Consider the following 7,808-nt stretch of genomic DNA (forward strand, 5'->3'; position numbering starts at 1 on the left):
CTATACAGGACCAGTTAGGAAAAATATTCTTGGCCTCACAGGACCGATCTTCACTTCAGCTACTCCCCTCTGGTGCCCGGCCATGGCTGTGTTCACATCAAATTGTACACAACAGGAGGCCAGATTGGGGCCACAGGCTGAAGTGTGCTAACTCCAGCACGCTATAAACAATTTACTGGAAGACAGCTATAGGCTTGGGGGTGGATAGCAGATCCCAAAGGAGGGGGTTCACATTCTTCCTCCTTCCTGTAAAGAACAAATTCTGTGAAGACAGGAGGAGGAGGCTGGTCTACCTTTAACTTGGGGTCCACACCCTGTCAGGTGCCTTGTCTTCATCAGCTGTAATCCTCAAGGTCACTCGGGAAGGTTTTAACCCCTAGCTTCCAGGGTAACGAATAGAGGCCCAGGAAGAAGCTGCCCGTGATTACACAGCATGGAGACAAACCTGGAAGGTCCCTGCTGGCCAGTGAGGGCTCAGGCCCACCAGGACGGGAAACACGAGGTAGCCCACGCTGCCTGCTGAACAAGTCAGCCCAGGAAGACTGGGATAGAGACTCAGGAATCAGAAGAGGTCATCGTGCACCCGTAGGAAACCTCTGGAGGTGTAGGGAAGCTTTGTAGGCTACTTTTTTGTTTTGTTTTTAAATATAATTTATTGTCAACTTTGTTTACATGCAACACCCAGTGCTCATCCCAACAAGTGCCCTCCGCGGTGCCCATCACCCATTTTACCTCCCCCACCCGTCCACTCACCCTCAGTTTGTTCTCTGTACTGAAGAGTCTCTTGTCGTCTGCCTCCCTCCCTCTCTGTCTGTAACTATTTTTCCCCTTCTCCTCCCCATAGTCTTCTATTAAGTTTCTCAGGATCCCCGTGTGAGTGAAAACATAGGATATCTGTATTTCTCTGACTGACGGATTTCACTCAGCATAATCCCTTCCAGTTCCATCCACGTTGCTACAAGTGGCATGATTTCATTCTTTCTCATTGACAAGTAGTATTCCATTGTACATATAAACTACATCTTCTCTATCCATTCATCAGTTGATGGGCATTTAGGTTCTTTCCATAATTTGGCTATTGCTGAAAGCGCTGCTGTAAACATGTGCCCCTATGAATCAGCACTCTGCTATCCTTTGGGTAAATTCTTAGTAGTGCTATTGCTGGGTTGTAGGATAGCTCTATTTTTAGTTGTTTGAGGAACCTCCACACTGTTTTCCAGAGCGGCTGCACCAGTTTGCATTCCCACCAACAGTGTAGGAGGGTGCCCGTTTCTCCACATCCTCACCAGCATCTGTAGTTTCCTGAGTTGTTCATTTTAGCCACTCTGACTGGCATGAAGTGGTATCACAGTGTGGTTTTGACTTGTATTTCCCTAATGATGAGTCAGTGGAATATCTTCTCATGTGTCTGTCAGCCATCTGGATATCTTTGGAAAATTGTCTATTCATTTCTTCTGCCCATTTCCTCACTGGATTGTTTTTTATGTGTTGAATTTGGTAAGTTCTTTATCAATGCGGCATAGTAGCCCGTTTTCTGTTATGTTATTTGCAAATATCTTTTCCCATTCCATCACTTGCCTTTTAGCTTTGTTGATTATTTCCTTTGCAGTGCAGAAGCTTTTTATCTGATGAGGTCCCAATAGTTCATTTTTGCTTTTAATTCTCTTGCCTTTGGAGATGTGTCAAGCAAGAAATTGTTGAGGCTGTGGTCAAAGAGGTTGTTGCCTATTTTCTTCTCCAGTGTTTTCATGATTTCTTGTCTCACATTTAGGTCTCTTGTCCATTTTGAGTTTATTTTTCTATATGGTGTAAGAAAGTGGTCTCGTTTCATTCTTGCGCATGTTGCTATCCCGTTCTCCCAGAACTGTTTGCTAAAGAGACTGTCTTTTTTCCATTGGATACTCTTTCCAGCTTTGTCAAGGATTCGTTGGCCATAAGTTTATGGGTCCAATTCTGGGTTCTATGTTCTATTCCACTGGTATATGTGTCTGTTTTTGTGCCAATACCATCCTGTCTTGAGGATTACAGCTTTGAAGGAGGCTAAAGTCTGGGATTGTGATGCCTCCCACTTTGATTTTCTTCTTCAGTAGTAATTTGGCTATTTGGGGCCTTTTGTGGTTGCTTACAAATTTTAGGATTTCAGAAGAATGCCAGTGCAACTTGGATTGGGATTGCACTGAATGTGTAGATTGCTTTGGGTAGTATTGACATGTTAGCAATATTTATTCTTCCAATCCATGAGCATGGAATATTTTTTCACTGCTTTCTGTCTTCTTCAATTTCCTTCACAAGCTTACTACAGTTTTCAGCCTACAGATCATTTACATCTTTGGTTAGGTTTATTCCTAGATATTTTATTATTCTGGGTGCAATTGTAAATGGGATCAGTTTCTTTTATTTCCCTTTCTGGGGCTTCATTATTGGTGTATAAAAATGCAACCGATTTCTGTACGTTGATTTTTGTACCCTGCAACTTTGCTGAATTCATGGACCAGTTCTAGCAGTCTTTTGGTGGAGTATTTCAGGTTTTCCGTACATAGTATCATGTCATCTTCAAAAAGTGAATGTTTGATGTCTTCTTTGTAAATTTTGATGCCTTTTATTTCCTTTTGTTGTCTGCTGGCTGATGCTAGGACTTCCAGCGCTATGTTGAACAACAGTGGGGAGAGTGGACATCGCTGTCGTGTTCCTCATCCCAGAGGAAAGGCTCTCCGGTTTCCCCACTGAGGAGGATATTAGCTGTGGGCGGATCAGCTCCTGGAGCATCCTGAGCTCAGACCCTAACCCTGACCCTAACCCACCACAGCCTGACTCTAGCGGTACCCCTAAGGCTCACTGGAGCCCTAACCTGACCCAGCCCCCCACCACAGCCTGACTCTAGCGGTACCCCTAAGGCTCACTGGAACCCTAACCTGACCCAGCCCCGCACACGGGCCCTCGTTTCAGTCCTCCCAGGAGATCGTAGGGCTGGTGCCACTTCAGCCCTGGCGCCTCCCCCAGATGCACCCTAACCCTACCTAGCCCAGGCTCTCTCCGCACGGGAACCCCCAAGTCTGGGATCTGAGAAAACCGGGGCCCCAGGCCAGAAGCAGTGCAGGATGACTCGGCATGGCACACGGAACATCACCATGCCATTTCCAAAACGTGGATGGAGCTGCATGAGGGGGCACCTGAGGCCCACCTGTAGCCTAGGCCAAAGAGGAGGCTGGCCTTTGAAGCCAAGGCTGAAGGCTGACCAGCAGCCTCCCATGCGCCCACAACTCAGCCATCTGGGGTAGACCACCGCGCTGCTGGCGGCTCAAGGCCGGATGCCTCCTGGGATCTACCCCTAACCATAACCCTAACCCAACCCTAAGCCCTAAGCCTTAACCCTAACCCCTAACCTCTAAACCCTAACCCCTAACATGTAACTCTCACCCTAACCCTAACTCTAACCCCTCACCCTCACCCCTATTCAGTACACGATATCCCCAAATCGTAACCTAAAATCCGTTTGAACCCTAACCCTAACGCTTAGGAGAGAACTGTAAGCCAGAACCCTAACACAAACCCAAACCCTGAATCTAAAACCTGAATCCAAGCCTTGTTAGAGTTTAATCCCAACCCCTACCTCTCTGATCCTTGACGTCTGCTCCTGATATCACCCCTACTCCTGCGCCCTAACCGCTCGCTCTGAGACCATGCTGCTTGGGTTCCTAAGAACTGCATCTTCAGAGAACGCGAGCCTTCCCTGCAGACGGGAGGAACCGCAGAGCGCGTGCGCGGGTCCCCCCGGCCCGAACGACAGGGGGCGTCCCCGAGTCAAAGCCAGGAATGCGCGCGCCCGGAAAGACCCCGGAGGGGAGGAGTGGGCCGTGCGCGGGCCGAGCAAGGACGGAGATGGCCGAGTGGCGGCGGGCACTGACGAGGGCGGATGGAGAGGGCGGAGACGGAGCGGAAAGGTCCGAAGTTGAGCCGCTGTGGAGCGATGGAGGCAGACGAGTGACGGAAGAGGCCGAAGGCCTGGGCGCGGGCGCGGGGGCCGCGTGGCGGGACGGCCGAGCGCGGGAGCAGAGGCTGAGCACCGGGCGGCCGCGCCGAGCGGTGCCGGTAGGAACGGGACTTCAGTGACCGGGAAGGGGGCGGCTGGGGGGGCCGCGAACTGGGAAGGCCGGGGCGGCTGGGGAGACCCCCGGCGTTGAGTNTCCTGGGGCACCGCGGGAGGGGCAGGGGGCGGCCCGGGTCCTTAGTTGGGACGAGGCACGGATGGCCTGCGAGGCGCCGAGTCCAGGGCGAGGCGAGGAGAGGGGGCAGTCGGGGTCCTCAGGTGGGGGCGGAGCTCGACCGGACTGTGGGGGCGCCGTGGGAGGACCGGAGGGCGTTAGGCGCGGAGGGCTGGAGTGGAGGAGGGGGGGGACGGCTGGGGTTTCCTGCCCAGGGTTTAGGGGGACCCGGGCAGCACAGCGCGGGCCCAGGAGGCATGAACCGCGGGAGGTGGGCAGGTCCCTGGAGCCGCTGCCCCACAGGGCACGTTGAACTCCCCGGAGGGGTCCCTGGGGACTCGAAGGTCCTAGTGCCGCTCTCCGGATCTAAATCAGGCCCGGCCCAGGGAAGGTGCGGGCCGCGCCAGGGTCGCGGTGCACCCGCACGACGCGGACGTGAGCGGGGTCATCAGGGACCCTGGGCAGCCGCCCCGCGGGCCCGGGGCTCAGGCCTCACGGCACCTGACACCGCTGGCGAAGGTCGGTGCCTTGTTCTGTCTTCCTGCTGGCCGCAGGGGTCCTGGGAGGAATGGCCTTTGTTGTGACCCTGACGATTTTGTCCCTCAGCGGCTTTGTCTGCTCGTGCAAAGCGCTTAGCACGGAGTGGTAGTCGGCGCAGGCTGTGTGGCAGTCGCCGGCAGCGCGTTCGTTTCCCTTCTGGGAGAGGACAGTCGGTTTCCCGCGCGGGGTGCACCCCACGCCTGTTTCTAGGGTTTCAGCAGAGCCTTAACAGTCTGTCCTGCGTTATTGTCGAAACAGGGGGCTCAGAGTTTCCTGAGCTTATGCTGCCCCCCGAAACCCTTATGTCTGAGAGTGCCCCACCTGGCACTTGCTCTAGCGTCTGAGATTAACCCCGCCCCCTGCACTGGCTCTAACGTCTGAGAGTGCCCCCCAGCACTCGCTCTCATGTCTGAGAGTACTCTGGCCTGGAGCTCGCTCTCATGGCTGAGACTCCCCCCGCCCCGCTGCACTCACTCCAACACCCCCAGCGCCGCACTCTCTCTCATGTCAGGAGCCCAGAGCTTCAAGCCTAACAGAGCAGCCAGCCCAGGTCCGCAGGTGGTGACAGGCACTGCAGTGTACAGTAGGACGCCTGGCAGACCGGCTGCCCAGGTAGTGATGGGCACTGGCGCGCAGTGGGACACCCAGAAGACCAGGTGCCTGGGTGGTGACGGGCACTGCGGCGCACAGTAGAACACCCGGCAGACCAGCTCCCCAGGTAGTGATGGGCACTAGCGCACAGTGGGACGCCCGGCAGACAGTGGGACGCCTGGCAGACCGGCTCCCCAGGTAGTGATGGGCACTGGCGCACAGTAGGACGCCTGGCAGACCGGCTCCCCAGGTAGTGATGGGCAGTGGCGCGCAGTGGGACGCCTGGCAGACCGGCTCCCCAGGTAGTGATGGGCACTGGCGCACAGTAGGACGCCTGGCAGACCGGCTCCCCAGGTAGTGATGGGCCCTGGCGCGCAGTGGGACACCTGGCAGACCGGCTCCCCAGGTAGTGATGGGCACTGGCGCACAGTAGGACGCCTGGCAGACCGGCTCCCCAGGTAGTGATGGGCCCTGGCGCGCAGTGGGACACCCAGAAGACCAGGTCCCCGGGTGGTGACAGGCACTGCGGCGCACAGTAGAACACCCGGCAGACCAGCTCCCCAGGTAGTGATGGGCACTGGCGCACAGTGGGACGCCCGGCAGACCAGCTCCCCAGGTAGTGATGGGCACTGGCGCACAGTAGAACACCCGGCAGACCGGCTCCCCAGGTAGTGATGGGCACTAGCGCACAGTGGGACGCCCGGCAGACAGTGGGACGCCTGGCAGACCGGCTCCCCAGGTAGTGATGGGCCCTGGCGCGCAGTGGGACGCCTGGCAGACCGGCTCCCCAGGTAGTGATGGGCCCTGGCGCGCAGTGGGACGCCTGGCAGACCGGCTCCCCAGGTAGTGATGGGCCCTGGCGCGCAGTGGGACGCCTGGCAGACCGGCTCCCCAGGTAGTGATGGGCCCTGGCGCGCAGTGGGACGCCTGGCAGACCGGCTCCCCAGGTAGTGATGGGCACTGGCGCGCAGTGGGACACCCAGAAAACCAGGTCCCCGGGTGGTGACGGTCACTGCGGCGCACAGTAGGACGCCCGGCAGACCGGCTCCCCAAGTGGTGACGGGCGCCGCAGTGCACAGTAGGACGCCGGCCCCAGCAGGTGCAGACTGCCGGTCAGAGCGGGGCCCGCAGGTGTCGGGCTGAATGGGACCACCCGTGACCCTGCGCCTCCTGCGGAAGGACCGGGAAGGCCCACTCTGACCCCGTTGCACTGAGTGCTTCCCGAGCGTCCCCAGCCGTCTGCTGGTTGCCTGATCGCAGTGAGACGGGCTCCTGCCTGGGGCGTGGGGCAGGAAGACACTTCCTGGGAGCCTGCACTCACGTGAACATCCCAGGGAAACTCATGTACGGCAGAACGTGTCTGAAATACGCTCACAGCGTTTGTAACATATTTTTAACCAAAAACAAGCATACGCCCCTGCTCTAATACAGTAAGGTTAGCCCTTGAAAGAACAGTATTTTCCCCGCGAACATGGGTGTATTTGGGAGTAAGAGCTGTGACTGGGGACAAGGAATCACAGATGTGACGCGCTCAGCGGACGGGGGTGTTGCTCGTGGAGGAGGAGGGAGGCAGCTGCCCTGGAAGAAGCCAGAGAGAATCCAGGCTTCGGATGACAGTTTCTGACTGCTTCCTTGCAGGGGTGGGCTTCTCCCGGGAGCCCCAGGGCGCCCCGTGCCCTGCTGGGGTCCGTCCGGGATGAGTCTTCCTGTTGACGCCAGAATCTGGGACCCCTGAGTGTTCCCCCTTAGCACTGAGTGATGGCGCCCCCAAGCAGCCCCCCACCACCCTTTTTGGTGAGGGTCCCGCTGTTGTCTCCCTAACAGGGGAGGGTGCCCGGAGTCCCAGGAGGAGGGTGAGGTGACGAGCAAACAGCGGGGCTGAGTCCGAAGTTCCCGGCGGTGCCAGCCGTCAGGGCGTCAGGGTCTACACAGTGTGAAACACGGCAAATACCCGCTCCATAAATGGAGTATTTCCTCTTGGCTTTTTGAAATAAGGTGGACGAGAGGATAATGCCAGGTCAGGTTCCTGAAGATTTAGGCAAGAAATTCTGCTTGTCAGCCTCTCAGACTGAACTTTTAAAAGCAGAGTAATTTGTTCTTTGAAGCGATTTCACAGACATAGGGTGTCTGGGTTATTTCACGGTGATTTTCAATGATAAGAAAGCCTTAAGAATTTAGTGAGGATAAAAGTGATAAAATATAAGCTTTTTCAGGTATTTTCCATGTTTCCAAAAGGATTAAAAATGGGAACTATGTTTTTAATAGTTTATTCGATTTTTTTTAAAGATTATTTTAATTTTTTAAAAATGTTTTTATTTAGGGGCGCCTGGGTGGCTTAGTCGGTTAAGCGTCTGACTTTCGCTTAGGTCATGATCTCGCGGTTCGTGGGTTTAAGCCCTGCGTCGGGCTCTGTGCTGACGGCCAGCTCGGAGCCTGGAGCCTGTTTCAGAGTCTATATCTCCCTCTCTCTCTGAC

The 7,808-nt window shown here is 55.7% G+C and overlaps 1 long non-coding RNA gene across 3 annotated transcripts in view; it reads left to right on the forward strand.

Moving 5' to 3' along the window:
• Positions 1-3,875: 3,875 nt before the first annotated feature.
• The window catches only part of LOC144223905 (uncharacterized), a 16,015-nt gene continuing 12,082 nt past the window's right edge, over positions 3,876-7,808 (forward strand). For all 3 annotated transcript variants that reach the window (XR_013332863.1, XR_013332865.1, XR_013332866.1), the window contains exon 1: positions 3,876-4,089. This is a non-coding gene — a long non-coding RNA (uncharacterized LOC144223905). The remainder of the gene's footprint in view (positions 4,090-7,808) is intronic.

Source organism: Crocuta crocuta, unplaced genomic scaffold (genome assembly GCF_008692635.1).
Source record: "Crocuta crocuta isolate KB4526 unplaced genomic scaffold, BGI_CrCroc_1.0 scaffold221, whole genome shotgun sequence".
In the NCBI taxonomy this organism is placed as follows: domain Eukaryota; kingdom Metazoa; phylum Chordata; class Mammalia; order Carnivora; family Hyaenidae; genus Crocuta; species Crocuta crocuta.